The 17843-nt window shown below is 45.7% G+C and overlaps 1 protein-coding gene across 3 annotated transcripts in view; it reads right to left on the bottom strand.

Moving 5' to 3' along the window:
* Positions 1-17843, bottom strand: part of IQUB (IQ motif and ubiquitin domain containing) — a 125601-nt gene that overhangs the window by 84512 nt on the left and 23246 nt on the right. Inside the window, exon 1 of one of the 3 annotated variants that reach the window (XM_075342529.1) lies at positions 3891-3941. The exons of the other annotated variants lie outside the window; for them this stretch is intronic. The gene's annotated coding sequence lies outside the window, so the exon portion shown is untranslated. Of the gene's footprint in view, positions 1-3890; positions 3942-17843 lie in introns of those variants that run through there. 3 annotated transcript variants of the gene reach the window in all.

Raw genomic sequence — 17843 nt, forward strand, 5'->3', positions numbered from 1 at the left:
TGTTGATAAAAGGCATGTAAGGCTTTTTAAATCCTACTGGGGTGGGACGTGACCTGACCTGTTTGGTCTTTTATTTTAAAAACAGACTTGATCAATTCCCTCAGTTTAAGCTCGCATGTTAAAAGTTTTCCTAACTTGTTAGCATGCTTATCAAAGGTCGCCTTTGTCCATGTGAGCACTTTTTCTGATCTGGACGATAGTAGGGCATTAAGTTGAAACTTAAGGCCCCGTCACACTAAGCAACATCGCTAGCAACATCGCTGCTAACGAACAACTTTTGTGACGTTGCTAGCGATGTTGCTGTGTGTGACATCCAGCAACAACCTGGCCCCTGCTGTGAGGTCGTTGGTTGTTGCTGAATGTCCTGGGCCATTTTTTAGTTGTTGCTGTCCTGCTGTGAAGCACAGATCGCTGTGTGTGACAGCGAGACAGCAACAACTAAATGTGCAGGCAGCAGGAGCCGGCTTCTGCGGAGGCTGGTAACCAATGTAAACATCGGGTAACCAAGAAGCCCTGTCCTTGGTTACCCGATATTTACCTTTGATACCAGCCTCAGCCGCTCTCACTGTCAGTGCCGGCTCCTGCTCTGTAAACATGTAGCTGCAGGACACATCGGGTTAATTAACCCGATGTGTGCTGTAACTAGGAGAGCAAGGAGCCAGCGCTCAGTGTGTGCTGCTCCCTGCTCTCTGCATGTGTGGCTGGTCACTGGTTGCTGGTGAGCTCACCAGCAACTTGTGTAGCCACGCTCCAGCGATCCCTGCCAGGTCAGGTTGCTGGTGGGATCGCTGGAGCGTCGCAGTGTGACAGCTCACCAGCAACCTCCTAGCAACTTACCAGCGATCCCTATCGTTGTTGGGATCGCTGGTAAGTTGCTTAGTGTGACTGTACCTTTAGTATCCTCTACACGTTTAGTTAGGAATAGAGAGGATGCTAATAGATTAGTAATTTGCCCAACTGAGTTTCTAATTTGGTTTGCAATGCTGATCTTTCTTTTTTCTTCTAGGAAGCTAGTTTAATCAGTGTGCCAGGAATAACTTTTTTGTGGGCTATCCATATAGTGCCTGGAGAATATACCGTTCTTGTCATTATTAGTAAAGTAATCCTCTACCTCTCTTTTTATTTTATCATGTATCAGGAGGTTCATAAGTAAGGTCTCCTTCAGTCTCCATCTATATAGTCTCATGGTGGGGGTCTTAAATTTGAATATAGTTAGGACCACATCATGGTCAGACCATGAGGAGAGTAAATGGCGTGAGTAAAGTACTGCGGATAAGGATGGCAAGTTTGTAAGAATGAGGTCGATCCTGGAATAAGTCCTGTGTGTTGGGGAAAAGTAAGTATAGCCTTTAATTGGGCCATTCAATTCTCTCCAGGTATCTACTAGTCGATGTGTGGTCAAAAGAGTGTTCAGGGTCTTCCTCTCGGATTTGGTGATGTCCGTTCTCCTGAGGGCAGTGTTATCTAAAGAGGGGTGCAGGGTTAGGTTGAAGTCACACACAATATAATGTGTCTAAAATGAAACTGAGCAAGCTTAGTCAGGTTGCTTTTAAATGTGGCTATTTGTCGAGTATTTGGGAGATATCTACGAGAGTTCAAGGCCGTATAACGTTCCTAGAATAATAACAAAATTGCCATCTGGGTCCGAGAATGTATTTGTTACTTGGAATGGTAGAGAGAGTTTTTGATTAGGGTGATTGCACCTCTCATCTTTTGTGAGTGAGAGGATGAAAAGAAGCTCATATATGATGAATATAAGAATTTGGGGCTTGAGGTAGTAGAAAAGTGTGTCTCTTGTAGACAGATAGTGTCTAGGCTATGTGTTGAGTAGTCTAAAAATACCTTATTGCGTTTTAATGGAGGTTTGAAGCCCCTGACATTATGGGATAGGCTTTTACACATAGTGGCTATGTGAGATAGCTGATATGGGCTCTATCTAGATGGGTATTGATTGGTGTTCCGCGGATCGATGTGCAGTAAGATCAGAACAGACCTGGTCGTCGGCTGGTCCAGAGTAGGCCTCTGGTACAGGCTTGAGAGTGGGGTTGCGGGTACTTGGGGGGGGGGGGGGATAGTAGAAAAGAGAATAGAGGTAGAGATAAGAATACAAAAGCAACAAGTATCTTTACCAAATGGTCCAAAGGCCTAACACTATTTGTGGTGTGTTGGTCCATATTAGTAAAGATGCACCAGTACATCACAACCACTAGGCTACAGGTAGATCACCCAGGAATGAGGGTCGCAACACTTATCGTAAATTCTAACAAAAATAAGTGTCACTTATTAAGTAGGTTTAAAACTAATATATATAGCTAAACATTGCAGGAACATTTTCCACAGAGGGTGGGATGGCAACCAAAGTTCAGGTGGCTGGTTGGGTTCTTGATCTCGTGTTGTTCAGCCTCCACTTCTCGGGGATGCCCTGCCACTCACGAGCATATGGGGCAGTCTTTGGGGCAGGGGGAAACTTCAACCGGGGGCAGTCCCACTGTCCCCAGAAGTTTTTTGCCCTCCTTCAGGGTGCGAATGGAATAGAATACCCCTTCATATGTGAGCAAGAGGGCAAATGGAAAACCCCATCTATACTTATTATTGTCTCTTGAAGGGCTGCTGTAATAGGATGAAGGGTATGTCTTCTCACTAGGGTCACTAGTGATAGGTCAGCATATAAGTGTCCATAGTTGGGTAGTCCAGATAGAGTTGAGATCTCCCTTGAGGATAAGGTCCCTCGAATCCTCATGAAGAGGTTTTAGAACAATGTCTCTGGGGTTGTTTTCCGACCATGGGCATCCCACGCCTCTGTGGGTTCTGGTTATATGTAGTAAACTAGGTTCTACATGAGGGAGGAATTATGAGAAAAGTGAGGATGCCATTTCTTTTAATGCAGTGTAAGATTCTGGTAATCCCTTGATCCGTATGTTGCCCCTTCTTAATGTATTCTCAATAATCTCACATTTTAATTTGACGGCGTCGAGTCTCTCAACATGGGCACTAAGTTTTTCTTGATCCTCTTCGAATGCTTCCACCACTTCCTCCATTTTGCTTTACAGATCTGATGACCTCTGCTAAGCCATAGGGTAAAAGAGATGCTCAAGCCGTTTTCAGGCACTGTGCTGTGCCCTGTCTGCAAATAAGGTCTTTGTCTAGTGCATAGTGGCCCTTAGATGGTGTTGAGGGGCAAAGGAGGCCTGGATTCAATCAGGAAGGATACATATGCTCAGATTGTGGAGGAGCTCCTTCAAGCGTGTCTGCTCCTGTCAGCAGCCATTTTGGACTTCACAAGCATTTTTTTTTTTTTTACATCTTCTGGCTCTCTGGGACAAGGTGCAGCTTTTGGTGCAGTTTTGATGTCTCAAAGGTGCCGTTTTTTGTGACAATAAAATTTGTTTAATAAAATTTCGGACATTGGAGCAAGATGTGAGCGCTGCACTGACTTCCTGCTCAACTGTCCAAAGGTGGGGAGTAGGAAGCCAGCACTGATTGGTCATGGGACCTACGTGCCATAACAATGTCACGTGGACCCCGGGAATGCAGCTTCAGACATTGCTGGAAACACAGCTGCAAATGAGTATAGGCTTATTTATTTTTACAAGGGTGAACAAGGGGAATGAGAAGGAGATGCCCAAGTGGTGGACAACCTCTTTAATGAATGAAAAATTTAATGGGAATGATTATTTAACCCCTTAACGACCGGGGTCCTAAGTCATGTCCAGCTGCTGCGATGAGTCTGCGGCGATCCCCGCACATGTCTGCTAATTTGAACAGCAGACATGTGTGCCTCGAAGGTGCAGGTGAATCCACGATCCACCCGTGCTTGTTAACCCCTTAAATCGTGCTGTCAAAATGTGACAGTGCAGTTTAAATGCCTGCCGCAGTTAATGTGCACTTACCTGGCTCCATCGACGGCGCCGTGACGTTATCACTGTGAGCTGATTGTTGCCATGGCAGCACAGGGTCATGTGATGACATTTGTAACTCACATGACTCACTTCCTGCAACAGCCGGCCGTGTGCTGCCTGTTACAATACATGAGCATTTCTGGTGATCTCAGCTGTGTAGCTAGGATCAACAGAAATGAATGAGCGATCAGAATGCTGATCCTTATAGTACCCTGGGAGGCTAGTAAAAAAAAAATGTAAAAAAAAGGTTGAAAAAAATTAAAAAAATTAAAAACCCTAAAAGTTCAAATCACCTCCCTATCACCCCATTAAAAATTAAAGGGTTAAAAAATAAAAATATGCACACAATTGGTATTGCTGCGTTCAGAAATGCGTGATCTATCAAAATATAAAATCAATTAATCTGATCGGTAAACGGCGTAGCAGCAAAAAAATTCTAAACGCCAAAATTAAGCTTTTAGGTTGCCGCAAATTTTACGCAAAATGCAATAACAGGTGTTCAAAACGTAGCATCTGCGCAAAAAAATCGATTTTACTTACTTGTAATTAGATTTTCCAGGGCCACGACAGCACCCAGGAGAGAGAGGGTCCACCCACCATGAAGGACAGGAAACCTACAGCTTTTAAAAGGTGGAACCTCTCTATACGCTTCAGTAGTTTACAGAGCAGGAGAGGACTTCCGTTTAGTTAGTATGACAAATATTTGTACACAGATTTAAGAAAAGATAAAAATACCTCCGACATGTGCGTAGCTGGCATATATGCCACTCCCATATCATATATATATATACACACTAGCTGTTCCCTGCCAGCTAACGCTCGGCACGCCCACTCCTATCTAATTAACGCTGCTGATTATTAATTACACTAAAGTTAATAATGACAACATTCGGTAACGTTGAAGTGGTTGAATTATGTGTAAAGGAAGTTCTTAATTGTCGACTGGCAACGAAAACGTGACGTGAAAAATGCTGGGAGTTGCAATTTAGCATTACGCGGTCTGTGTCTGTCATTGGCTGAATGAGCTCAGCTTGAGATGTGTGAGTGTGCAATGTACACAACAGGATTTGTGTCTGTGCTTACAGGACATGTGATGATGTCACATGGAGGGGAGGAGTCAGGGGTCACATGATCAGCTCCTCAATGTATCCAGGATTCTGCAGTGCTGGTTATCATGGTGCTGGATGAGGTGAAGTTTATGTGTGGGACGATCGGCTGATGATGTCACATGGAGGGGAGGGATTAGCAAATAACCACGAGTAATCACATCGGCTTTTATATATATAGATAGATTTTTTTTTATTACTACACCCATGGACAAAAGAAAAAACCCCGCCACCCTGGTGACACAGGGCCCAACACCAAAGTAGATAACAACAGAAATAAGGGAGGGAAAACAGAGGGTGCTATCATGGCTCTGGAAAATCTAATTAACGGTAAGTAAAGTCGATTTTTCCCTTCTCCATGACAGCACCCAGGAGAGATTAGCAAGGAATCCCCTAGTTAGGGACCACCGCCTGCAACAGCTTTCTTGCAAAGGAAAGATCACTAGCACCAAAATCCAAATGATAGTGCTTAAAAAAGGTAGATGGAGAAGACAATGTGGCAGCTTTACAGATCTGCTCCAGAGAAGCATTAGCTTTCTCAGCCCAAGAGGTGGAAACGGACCTGGTGGAGTGAGCTCGTAAGCCGAAGGGAGGATCTTCATCCCCTGCTCTGTATGCCAGAGAGATCCCTGCTTTGACCCATCTGGCTAAGGACCCCTTTGACGCCGGCTGGCCTCTACAGGGACCCTGAAAAAGAACAAAAAGGGTGGTAGTTTTTCTGAACTCCTTGGTCACCTCTAGGTATTGTAACAGGTATATACTAACATCTAGGGCGTGAAACTCTCTCTCTCTCTTATCATTCCTGGGGTTATCACAAAAGGAAGGGAGCACTATCTCTTGGGATCGGTGAAACCTAGAAAATAACTTTGGTAGAAAGGCTGGATATGGTCTAAGGATTATTCTGTCAGAAAATATCTCTGTTAAGGGCTGGTTTATTGAAATAGCCTGTAGATCCCCTATCCTTCTTGCCGATATAAGAGCTACCAAAAGTGCGGTTTTGAGCATTGGAGTCCTAACCATACACTCTGCCAGGGTTTCAAAGGGAGACCCGGTTAAAGCCCTCAAGACTAGATTTAGATCCCATGGAGGTAAACGGGGCTGCGGTATTGATACAGATCGACCAACTGCCTTAAAGTACCTTACTACCCAGGGATGATCGGCAACCTTACAGTCAAAGAGCACCCCCAACACAGAAATGTTGACCTTGAGTGTACACAAACTCAACCCTATTTCTCGCCACTTCTGTAGGAGCTTCAGGATAGCCGGCCAAGGTACTTGCTGTCTGTCAATTTTATTGGTTCCTGAAAAGTCTAAAAACTTCCTCCAGACCTTACCATAAATGTTAATAGTGATGAGCTTCCTACTTCCCATTAACATGGCTATTAGGCTATCTGAAAACCCCTTAGATTTTAGAAGCTGCCACTCAAATGCCATGATGTCACATAAAGGCTCTTCAGGTTGGGATGTTTGACAGGACCCTGGGATAGTAAGCGTGGGACCTTCGGAAGGACCTATGGGTCCTCTACTGACATCAGACGAAGCCCCATGAACCATAACCTTCTAGGCCAAAAGAGGATTATGAGAACAGCTTCTGCCCGGTCAATCCGAATCTTCCTTAGGACAACTGGAATCAGTGAGATGAGGGGATAGGCGTAGACTAGACCCCCAGACCAGTCCTGGAGTAGGGCATCTATCCCGTGAGGGGAGTCACTGTGATTCAGAGAGAAAAATCTCTTTGTTTTTCTGTTTGTCCGATATGTGTATGACCTAATCTAATGTATAATATTCTTCTGTCAACTCTACTGTCTTGTCAATTAAGTAATTCATGTTATTATTTAAGTTGTGCTGCTGTGATACAATAATTTCCCACGGGATCAATAAAGTGTATCGTATCGTATCGTATCATATTGAGTTTTCTCTGCCTTTTAGAAAATTTGAGTAGAATGACTTAAAGCTTGATTCAGCCAGGTCAAATATATCTTCTGCTATTACCATGAGCCTCCTGGACCTCGTGTCCCCCTGTTTGTTTATGTAGTCTACCGCTATCACGTTGTCCGACAAGATGTTTACATGGCGGCCCGCTAAGTCCTGCAAGGCTCCCATGAGCGCCATGTTTATGGCGGACAGCTATCTTAGATTGGAAGACGCTTTCTTCAATTCTCCTGACCTTTCGCCCTGAAGAACTTTCCTACCAGTGTGAGCCCCTCACCCCCAGAGGCTTGCTTCTGTTGTGATAATGACTGGGTTCCTTATCTCCCATGACATGCCTCTGCAGAGGTTGTCTCTTTCCAGCCACCAACGTAGCGACTCCCTGATGGACTGGGAAATTGAACTGTACTAAGTCCCTTAGGCGGGCTTTGCACACTACGATATCGCAGGTGCGATGTCGGTGGGGTCAAATTGAAAGTGACGCACATCCGGCATCGCATGCGACATCGTACTGTGTAAAGCCTAGATGATACGATTAACGAGCGCAAAATCCTATTGCGCTATTGGCCGCCTGCCGTGTGACGTCGCTATGACGCCGCATGACCCGCCCCCTTAGGAAGGAGGCGGGTCGCCGGCAACAGCGACGGTCGCAGGGCAGGTGAGTGCGTGTGAAGCTGGCGTAGCGATAATTTTCGCTACGCCAGCTATCACACGATATCGTACCTGCGACGAGGGCGGGGACAATCGCGTGCGACATCGCAGCATCGGCTTGCGATGTCGCAACGTGCAAAGCCGCCCTTTGTCTTCCTATTTTGTCTTCTGTAAGGAACGACCTCTAACGTCTGGAATCCAGGAGAATGCCTAGGAAGATCTGCATCTGTTTGGGGTCGAGTCTTGATTTTTCTGTATTTATAAGCAAGCAGAGTTTTGCTAAAATATCCAAGAAATTACCTATCGCGTCCCTGCAACCTGATCGGGAGCTCCCTACCACTAAGAAGTCGTCCAGGTAGGGTATAAAAAGAATATCCTTCTCCCTGATGTGTGCATATGTGCCGACATTTCTGCCACCAGCTTTGTAAACACTCTGGGGGCCATTGAGAGACCGAAGGGTAGGGCTCGAAACTGCAGATGAGTAAGCTGACCCTGAAGATACACTACTACCCTGAGAAACTTCTGATGCCCCTGAAAAATAGGCACATGAAAATAGGCATCGCTGAGATTGTTGGTAGCCATGAAACAATCCGGGTACCGTAGTCTTACTGCCATGTTGACTGTCCCCATCCTGAATTGTTTCTGTATAATGAATTGATTGAGGGCCTTCAAATTTATGATGGTTCTGAAGGAGGCATCTGTTTTTTTACTAAGAAGAGTGGGCTGGAAAACCCTTTCCATTTTCCTTGCGGAACCGGGATGAGCACAGCTTTCTGCAACATGGATTTCACTTTGTCTTCTAATGCCTTCTGGCCCCCCTCAAGCGCTGGGTATTGGCGATCATGAATCTGTCTGGGGGAAGGACTGTAAACTCGAGCTTCAATCCCCCGGCTACTATGCCCAGAATCAAACGGCTCACCAACATCTTCTCCCAGGCAGGAAGGAGCCTCAACAGCCTCCAGCTCCTGGCATCATTGTCTTCTGGGTTTTTTGAAGGTCTTGGAAAAAACTCCCTCCATTCTGGATTTCTATCTTCTGAGTTCCACCTTCCAGTTCTGACTTCCCTTTTTTAGGTCTCTGGGCTGCCTATTTCTCCTGCCAGGATTGAATGATCTCCAAAAGTCTGGGAGGTTAGCCTTTGGTAATCCCTTCTTGGAATCGGATGCTTTTTCCAGTATTTCATCCAGGCCTTTTCCAAAGAGGAGGTCTCCCTCACACGGAACCCCGTAGAGCCTTGACTTTGAGTGGAAGTCTCCCTTCCAGTTCTTCAACTATAAGGCTCTCCAGGCAGAGTTTGAGAGGGAACAAGTCCATGCAGTAAGCCCCACAGCATCCACCGATGCATCAGTCAGAAAATCTGCAGCTTTTCTAATAACTGGGAGACTTGACAGCACCTGGTCTCTTGGCACTTGTCCTTTATCTTCGTTTCCAGCTGACCCAGCCACACGTGGCTGCAATGTTGGGTTTGAAAGCTGCTGGCACCGATTTCCATGCCCTCTTCAAGAAACTGTCCACTTTCTTGTCAAAGGGATCTTTAAGTAATTCTGCATCGTCGAATGAGAGAGCTGTAGTCCTGGATATCTTGGAGACGGCAGCATCAATTTTTGGAATCTTGTCCAACACTTCTGAGTCTTGTGAATTGAACAGATATTTTTGTTTCATTTCTTTCAGAATGAGGACCTTTTTATCCAGTCTCTTCCATTCCCGCTGGATCAAAGCTATGATAGTTTTATGGACTAGGAAGCATTTATGCTTGCGTGTCTCCAGCCCCCCAAACATTATGTCCTGAACGGATCTGGGCTCCCTGACGTCCTCAATTCTCATGGTAGCCCTCACCACCTTTATTAGCCTTCCCATATCTTCTATTGGGAAGTAAGGCTGTCTTCCTTGTGTCTGAGGATGATGAGGACGAGGAATGATCGGAATAAAATGTATCGATCTCCCCTTCTTCTCTGTCATCTTTGGGGCTGGAGTCTCCCATTGCCACCTGTTTCCCTGAAGACGTGCCTGGCATAATCTCACTGAAATATTGCTTCCCCTCATCCCTGACTATGGATTTAAACTCTCTATGAGGGACGGGGACTCCTTCATATTATATGTAGCGGCCAGTTTTGATTTACATAGCTCACATTCCCTATGTTTTGTCTTGGACAGAGATTTCTTAGGCTTGTCCTAGACAAAAAAGAGTAGAACAGACATGCAGACGGTCTGTCAACACTGCATCAGGGAACCCTCTGGACTCACCCACCAAGGTGTCAGAATACCGAGGCCGGAGGCACAATTACTTCTACAGTCTCTGCAGGCTGCTCCATCTTGCAAACCACCAGTCCTCCTGCAGCAGGTTTGAATCTGGGGCGGTTTCCCGCTGCCCGTGATGTCACCAGAAGCCAGAAGCGATCCACTTCTGGTCCAGGTCACCGGTCGCCTGCAGACAGCGCCAGACTTCTAAGTGGCTCTGTACTTTACCAGAAGCCTCCTCAGCCGCCAAGCGCTCTGGCCCCTAGGTTCCCAGGAGACACAGACACCGAACTAGGCCATGCTCCTCCTTCCGTGTGCTGCCAGGGGTCTGCGTAGGGAATGCACCGACGCCAATCCAGGCCGTGCTACCTCCTCCCCTGAAGACGGCTATCAGGTTAATCTTGATTTTTCTCACAGCAGTGTCGGGTGCTGTAGGCTCCCCCCCTTCCCCGAAGGACAGGAAACCACTGAAGCATATAGAGAGGCTCCACCTTTTAAAAGCTGTAGGTTTCCTGTCCTTCGTGGTGAGTGGACCCTCTCTCTCCTGGGTGCTGTCGTGGAAAAGGGAAAATAGTACCATTAAAAACGTTAGCTCGAGATTCAAAAAATTAGCCATCATTGAGCCATAGATTCTGAAAAATAAGATCGCTATGGGCTGCGGAAAATGGCGCAAAAAGTGCACCACTTTTTTGGGACATGCTTCTGAATTTTTTTAACCCCCTTAGATAAAAGTAAACCTACACTGTGTGCACAATTATTAGGCAAGTTGTATTTTACAGGATTTTTTTATTATTGATCAACAACTATGTTGTCAATCAACCCAAAAGACTCAACATCAAAGCTTAATATTTTTGGAAGTTGGAGTGGTTTTTTTTAGATTTGGCTGTCTTAGGGGGATATCTGTTTGTGCAGGTAACTATTACTGTGCAGAATTATTAGGCAACTTAATAAAAAACAAATATATTCCCATCTCAATTGTTTATTTTCACCAGGTAAACCAATATAACTGCATAAAATTTAGAAATAAACATTTCTGACATGCAAAAACAAAACCCCAAAAAATTAGTGACCAATATAGCCACCTTTCTTTATGATGACACTCAACAGCCTACCATCCATAGATTCTGTCAGTTGCTTGATCTGTTCACGATCAATATTGTATGCAGCAGCCACCACAGCCTCCCAGACACTGTTCCGAGAGGTGTACTGTTTGCCCTCCCTGTAGATCTCACATTTTATGAGGCACCACAGGTTCTCTATGGGCTTCAGATCAGGTGAACAAGGAGGCCATGTCATTATTTTTTCATCTTTTAGACCTTTACTGGCCAGCCACGCTGAGGAGTAGTTGGATGCATGAGATGGAGCATTGTCCTGCATGAAAATCATGTTTTTCTTGAACGATACCGACTTCTTCCTGTACCACTGCTTGAAGAAGTTGTCTTCCAGAAACTGGCAGTAGGTCTGGGAGTTGAGCTTCACTCCATCCGCAACCCAAAAAGGTCCCACAAGTTCATCTTTGATGATACCAGCCCATAGCAGTACCCCACCTCCACTTTGCTGGCGTTTGAGTTGGAGTGGAGCTCTCTGCCCATTACTGATCCAGCCTCTGGCCCATCCATCTGGCCCATCTATCTGGCCCATCAAGAGTCACTCTCATTTCATCAGTCCATAAAACCTTTGAAAAATCAGTCTTAAGATATTTCTTGGCCCAGTCTTGACGTTTTTTCTTATGTTTCTTGTTCAAAGGTTTTAGTTTTTCAGCCTTCCTTACCTTGGCCATGTCCCTGAGTATGGCACACCTTGTGCTTTTTGATACTCCAGTAACGTTGCAGCTCTGAAATATGGCCAAACTGGTGGCAAATGGCATCTTGGCAGCTTCATGCTTGATTTTCCTCAATTCATGGGCAGTTATTTTGCGCCTTTTTTGCCCAACACGCTTCTTGCAACCATGTTGGCTATTTGCCATGAAATGCTTGATTGTTTGGTGATCACGCTTCAAAAGTTTGGCAATTTCAAGACTGCTGCATCCCTCTGCAAGACATCTCACAATTTTGGACTTTTCAGAGTCCGTCAAATCTCACTTCTGACCCATTTTGCCAAAGGGAAGGAAGTTGCCTAATAGTTAAGCACACCTTATATAGGGTGTTGATGTCATTACACCACAACCCTACTCATTACAGAGATGCACATCACCTGATTTACTTAATTGGTAGTTGGCTCTCAAGCCTATAAAGCTTGGAGTAAGACAACATGTATAAAAAGTATTATGTGATCAAAATACTCATTTGCATAATAATTCTGCACACAATGTATACATGTTTGGTGTCTACAAACTCGTACCGACCTGAGGCATCACACCAACTCATCAGTTTTACCATATAGTGAACACGGAGAATAAAATCTCCTAAAAGCAATCTTGCAATTGCACTTTTTTTTGGAAATTTTCCACACTTGCAATTTTTTTGCCACTTTCCAGTGCACTAATGTAGCACCCCTGAGGTATCAGGTGCCACAGAATATGTAAAAAAAATTTGGGCTACCCAAACGCTGGAATACCAGTGCCGGTAAACACACCAACACCATTACACATACATTAAACCCCATGTCCAACCTGGGAAAACTGCCTAGAGACAGATTTAAAGGATGGCCACCTATTGGTTGGTAAGCATCCAATCTGCTAGGGAGAGACTCAAAAAGGGGCGGGGCTAGTTACTAGGTGGGGAGTTGGCGGGAGGAGAAAAGTCAGTTGTTGTTGGAGACAGACTCTGAGGGAGTCAGAAGTGAAAGAAAGGAGAAAGGTGTTAAAACCTGAAGAAAGAAATGGAGCTAAAAAAAAGGAGTAAGGAACCAGTGCTTAAGAAACCCAGGGTTGCCAGAGGAGTGCGGGATCAAGACTCACAGAATCCAGCACAGGCGGGGTGCAAAACCCTTGAACGGGAGTGCCCTTCAAGCTACCTGTTAAATCTGTCAGGTGAGGGGATCATCAGGGTCCTTCCCCAACTGAGTGTCTGGAGCAAAGCAGGAAAGACAGCAAAGAAGGGACCTGGGGACAGGGACAGGAGTCCAGCCCATTAAATTGTCCAGGCGCCTGCTATACGGGTAAAGACTGCGAAACAGTGGGGATCCCAGGAAGTTTTAGGCCACGGGGACCCACCAAAAACCAAAGTTTGCATGGAAGACAGTCCACCAGGTCACTAAAAGGCACTGGGAACAAAGAGTGAGGGAGCATAGGACACTGGTAACAGAACAGTGAGTAAAAAACATTTTAAACTGCAGTTCCTGTGTGGCTTGAATCCTTTCTATATTGGTGCATGATTAGCTCACACAGCACACTACTACCACCATCATCCTTTTCCGGTGGCTCCTACAAAATAGCTGCAACCCGCAAGTGGCGTAGCCAAAAACTCTTTTATTTATTTTACTTTTATTTTTTCCATTTTTCAACTCCTTTTTCAGATAGACCCCTGAGGTCATGCAACCGGGCACCGACCGCGACCACGACTCCCCTGTTCACCACACGCCCGGGACCGAGTATCCCATTGCCCTGGGGCGTCACTCTATATGGTAAAACTTATGGCTTCATTTAAAAGTACAACTTGTCCTACAAAAAACAAGCCCTCATATGGCAAGATTGATGGAAACACAAAAAGGTTACAGCTCTTGGAAGAAGGGGAGCAAAAAAACAAAAACAAATGAAAAACGGAAAATTGGCTGGGGGTGAATGGGTTAAAGGAGGTTTCCACTTCCAGAAAAACCTTGTCCCCATGCTAAGTTTAAAAAAAAACCAACACCTGAACTTTACTCCACCTTACAGGGCCCAGTGGTGAATCTCCACTGCTGTTCCCAGTGTGTTATTGTCTGACGTCACATCGACAGCACGGCATCCAATAACTTAGCTTAACCTCATAACGACGGCCGTACGACTTAAAGCGGCGGCAAAACAGGGTACTTATTCTGTTCCGCCGCTTTAAAGCGGCGGGCCGAAAAAACCCTGTAGGGCCCCCCAGCGACCGAAAATCTTGGGGGTTTCAGCTACCGGGGGTAGCTGAGACCCCCCAGATTATGAATCGGGGTGTTTTTTTTGGACCCGTATACCGACGAACACATGAAAAAAAAAGAAATGACCGGTAAAACTGATTTCTTTTTCATCTGACGTGATCAAACATGTCAGATGAGAAAGAAATATAGACCCCTAGTGCCCCCAAAGCCCCCGGTATCGGAGAGTCCCCCCCCACCCCCCCTCCGGAAGTCAAAATGGCGCCGAAGCGCACAGAAAACTGCCGCCGCCGCCGGCTCTGCATTCATTTCCCTCCGATCTGAAATGATCAAACATTTCAGATCGAAGGGAAATGTCCTCCCCCTGACCCCTCCTCCGGTACACCAGAGCCCTCTGGTCCCACGGAGCCCCTCCGGTTCTCCAAAGAGCCCCCCCGTTCCCCCCGCCGGAGCATGCAAGATGGCGGAGCGCAGCGCACAGTAGCGCGCGGCCGCATTCATCCTGCTCTTTCTGCCGCATGTGACACGTCACATGCGACAGAAAAGTTGTCGCCAGGTCTCCCCCCGTCACCCCGCGTCAGCCCCCCGTCAGCGCCCCGTTACCTGGCTTCTGCTCCGTCCCCGCGATCACTCCGCCTCCTTCTAGAAAGCTGGCGGCGCATGCGCAGACAGCAGCTGTCAGCTGGATCCTTGCAAGCAAGGACGCTGACCTCGCTGCTGCACTGAGGACCGGGGGAGAGTGAGTGCAGTAATCTGCAGCCACACTCCTCACATGGAGAGCCTGCTATTCTAGAAAATGGGGGATACGTTCTGTGAGCGTGCCCCTCATATTCTGGAATGAGGTTACTGCAGGTCACTCTGCCCTAGGTTGGACCGGGGCAGTGTGAGTGCAGTATTCTCAGATTACTGCACCCACACTGCTTATGGAGAGCTTGCTCTTCCAGAAAATGGAGGATACGTTCCCTGAACGTGCCCCCCATATTCTAGAAGGTCCAGAGCCGTCGAAGGACCTCAAAAATGGATTACAGCGACCGGAATTTGTTTATTTTCAATAAATTGGTGAAAGAGGGATGTTTCGGGGAGTTTTTTTTTCAAATAATTTTTTTTTTGTCTTTATTTTTCTCTATTACTGACTGGGTTAGTGATGTCGGGTATCTGTTTAGATGCCGTGACATCACTAACCCCAGGGCTTGATGCCAGGTGACATTACAGCTGGTATCCACCCCGTATATTACCCCGCTTGCCACCGCACCAGGGCGCGGGATGAGCTGGGGCGAAGCGCCAGGATTGGCGCATCTAATGGATGCGCCACTTCTGTGGCGGCTGCGGCCTGCTATTTTTAGGCTGGGAAGAGTCCAATAACCATGGCTCTTCCCACCCTGAGAATACCAGACCCCAGCTGTCCGCTTCACCTTGGCTGGTGATCTAATTTGGGGGGGACCCCACGTTTGTTTCTTTGTTTGTTTTTGTTTTTTTTAAAAAAACGTCTGGGGAGCCCTTCAAATTGATCACCAGACAAGGTGAAGCTGTCAGCTGTGGTTTGCAGGCTACAGCTGTCTGCTTTACCCTAGCTGGCTATCAAAAATAGGGGGGACCCCACGTCGTTTATTTTAATTATTAATTTTTTGGGGGGCTAAATACAAGGCTAGGCACCCTTTAGTGCCACATGAAAGGCACTAAAGGGCGCCAGCTTAGAATATGCAGGGGGTGGGACGTTATATTTGTTTGACATCTATCCATTCATCCATTGTAGCATTTTAGGCTATGTGCCCACGATCAGGGTTTGCAGCGTTTTGGGCGCAGTGTTTTCCCTGCATCCATAGCGCTGCGTTGTGCAGTAGAAGCACAGTGGAAGGATTTTTAGAAATCCCATGCACACTGGGCTTCTTTTCTCCGCAGCATACACTGACCTGTGGTGCAGCTTCCCGAGCCTCAGCATGTCAATTTATGCTGCTGAGACAAGAGTGTTCTCTGCAGGTACATTGAGCTCCACAGCAGCCTGAACCCAAATCGTGGGCATGGGCAGCTGCGTTCTCCCGTGGACAACACTCACATCTCTGCAGGAAGGCTGACACTGTGTACTAGACGCCGTGTCGCTGGATCATGGCCACATAGCCTAAAAGTGAGAAATTTGTTGCTACAGCAACATTTTTGTGAAGTACCTGTGGATTCAAAATGCTTACTATACTCCTGAATAAAATCCAGTTTCCAAAATGGGGTCACTTGTTGGGGGTTTCTGCTGTATAGGTACCCAAGGGTCCTGCAAATGTGACATGGTGCCCGCAATTTATTTCAACTTTTCCAGAATTCAAATGGTGCTCCTTCCATTCCAAGCCCTCCCATTTATCCAAACAGAGTTTTTTGGCCACATGTGGGGTATCCCTGTGCTCATAAGACATTGGATAACAACCTGTTGGGTTCACGGTTTCTTGTTGCCTCTTGAAAAAGTAAGAAATATGATGCTAAAGCAACATTTTTGTGAAAAAAATGAAAATGTTCAATATGGCAACCTAAGCTTATCAAATTCTGTGAAGTACTCTTGGATTCAAACTGCTCACTATACACCTAGATAAAAGCCTTGAGGTGTCTTGTTTCCAGAATGGGGTCACTTGTGGGGGACCTCCACTGTTTAGGCACCTTAGGGGCTTTCCAAATGCAACATAGCGTCCGGTAATGATTCCAGCCAATTGTGCAGTCAAATGGTTCTCCTTCCCTTCCAAGCCCTGCTGTGCACCCAAACAGTTGATTTCCACCACACATAAGGTATCAGCATACTCAGGAGAAATTGCACAATAAATTTAATGCTGATTTTTTTCCTTTTACACTTGTAAAAACAAAAGCTACCTGGTTGAAGTAACAATTTTGTGGTAAAAATGTATTTTTTATTTTCACAGCTCAACATTATAAACTTCTGTGAAGCACCTGAAAGTTCAGGGTACTCACCAAACATCTAGATAAATTCCTTCAGGGGTCTATTTTCCAAAATGGGGCCACATGTTGGGGAGCTTCACTATATATACACTTCAGGGGCTCTCCTAATGCAACATAGCGTCCGCTATTGATTCCAGCCAATTTTGCAGTCAAACGGCACTCCTTCTCTTCCGAGCCCTGTCATGCGCCTAAACAGTTGATTTCCACCACATATAAGGTATCGCCAAACTCAGGAGAAATTGCACAATAAATTTTATGCTGAATATTTTCCTTTTACTCTTGTAAAAAAAAAGCTACCTGGTTGAAATAAGAATTTTGTGGTAAAAATGTATTTTTTTATTTTCACAGCTCAACATTATAAACTTCTGTGAAGCACCTGGGGGTTCAGGGTACTCACCAAACATCTAGATAAATTCCTTGTGGGGTCTATATTCCAAAATGTGGCCACATGTTGAGGAGCTTCACTGTATAGACACCTCAGGGGCTCTCCAAATGCAACATGGCGTCCGCTATTGATTCCAGACAATTTTGCAGTCAAATGGCACTCCTTCCCTTCCGAGCCCTGTCGTGTACCCAAACAGTTGATTTCCATCACATATAAGGTATCGCCAAACTCAGGAGAAATTGCACAATAAATTTCATGGTGATTTTTTTCCTGTTACCCTTGTGAAAAAAAGCTATCTGGTTGAAATAACAATTTTGTGGTAAAATTGTATTTTTTTATTTTCATGGCTCAACGTTATAAAATTCTGTGAAGCACCTGGGGGTTCAGGGTACTCACCAAACATCTAGATAAATTCCTTGAGGGGCCTAGTTTCCAAAATGGGGTCACTTGTGTGGGGTTTCTGCTGTTTTAGGTACCTTAGGGGACCTCCAAATGTGACATGGTGCCCGCAATCTTTTTTAGCCAAATTTCCTTTCCAAATTCAAATATTGCTCCTTTCGTTCCAAGCCCTCCCATTTGTCCATACAAAGGTTTCATGAATATAACAAATGGCACTTCCTTGAAATGGAGAATATTGTGTAGATGGAAAGGGGTGCACTTAGTAGGTTCCAAAGCCAAGAAACTAAGTATAGACACAAGGCACTCCCA

The sequence above is a fragment of the Anomaloglossus baeobatrachus genome, chromosome 4, assembly GCF_048569485.1.
Source record: "Anomaloglossus baeobatrachus isolate aAnoBae1 chromosome 4, aAnoBae1.hap1, whole genome shotgun sequence".
Taxonomy (NCBI): domain Eukaryota; kingdom Metazoa; phylum Chordata; class Amphibia; order Anura; family Aromobatidae; genus Anomaloglossus; species Anomaloglossus baeobatrachus.